The sequence below is a fragment of the Chrysochloris asiatica genome, unplaced genomic scaffold, assembly GCF_000296735.1.
Source record: "Chrysochloris asiatica unplaced genomic scaffold, ChrAsi1.0 scaffold00123, whole genome shotgun sequence".
Lineage (NCBI taxonomy): Eukaryota > Metazoa > Chordata > Mammalia > Afrosoricida > Chrysochloridae > Chrysochloris > Chrysochloris asiatica.
Window position 1 is genome coordinate 2,485,949 of NW_006408641.1, and position 1,317 is coordinate 2,487,265.

The 1,317-nt window shown below is 34.2% G+C and overlaps 1 protein-coding gene across 2 annotated transcripts in view; it reads left to right on the forward strand.

Moving 5' to 3' along the window:
* The window catches only part of DPP10 (dipeptidyl-peptidase 10 (non-functional)), a 1,131,029-nt gene that overhangs the window by 1,055,677 nt on the left and 74,035 nt on the right, over positions 1-1,317 (forward strand). The gene's annotated exons all lie outside the window — the stretch shown is intronic.

Here is a 1,317-nt window from a genome sequence, read left to right on the forward strand (position 1 = left end):
AATCACACAGTCCACAGAGGAAATAGTTGAAGAACTGCTGGAAGAAAATTTCTCTAACATCCTGAAAAGTGAAAAGATAAACATTCAAGAAGCTCAAGGAACCCCAGGAAGGAAAGACCCCAAAAGAAAATCACTGAGATATATCATAATCAAACTCTCCAAAATCAAAGATAAGGAGACACTCCTGAAAGCAGCTAGGAAAACAGAAGTGTTACATAAAAATGTAAACAAGTCAGATTAAGCTTGACTCTCTCAGTAGAAACCATGCAAGCAAGAAGGCAATGGGGAGACATATATAAAACAATGAAAGAAAAAATTGCCAACCAAGAATCCTTTATCGAGCAAAGCTATCAATCAAATATGACGGTGTAATCAAAACATTCCAGGATAAACAGAAGCTAACGGATTTTGCCAAAACCAACCCTGCACTACAAAACATCCTAAAGGGAGTTCTGTGAATTGAGAACCAGCAAGAACAGACAACCACCAGACATTGACATATGTGGTAGCACCTCCCAGAATTAAATCGACAGAAGGAAGAGTTGAGATAAGAACAAAACCATAAGGAAAAACTCAGAGAATCTCGGAGGTCAATCTATAATCAAAACAATTACAATGTTAAAGAAGGTAAAACGTAGGAACAGAGATCCAGATGGTGAGAAGGTCAGGTCAATTACAGGATAAAATAGACTGCAGTAAATGGAGAGAAAAGTTAATGGACTATAAGGCAAACTCAAAGAAAATTAACACTTCACAACATACCAAGAAAATGAAAATCCAAGAAGAACATGGAAACATAAGGAAACTCACAAGAAAGAATACAAAAAACATGAACTCAACAAAGGAAGACACACAGAACAAGAAAGCAGCAATACCACAAAAAAAAACAAAGAAAATGGCAGCAATTAATCCATACCTATCAATAATTACACTGAATGTAAATGGATTAAATGCACCTTTTAAGAGACGGAGATGGCAGAATGCATAAGAAAAAAAGATCTTTCAATATGCTGTCTAGAAGAGACACATCTCACACACAGAGACAAAAACAGATTAAAAGTCAAATGATGGAAAACAATATACCAAGGTAATTGCAATAAAAAACGAATAGAAGTGGTACTACTAATCTCTGATAAAATAAACTTTAAGGCAAAAACCATCATAATAGATAAAGATGGACATTATCTCATGATTAAAGGGACAATTGAACAAGATGACATAACCACAATAAATATCTATGCTCCCAGTGAAAGAGCTCCAAAATATATTTTAAAAACTCTAATAGATTTGATTAAAGAAATAGAAGAATCTACAATA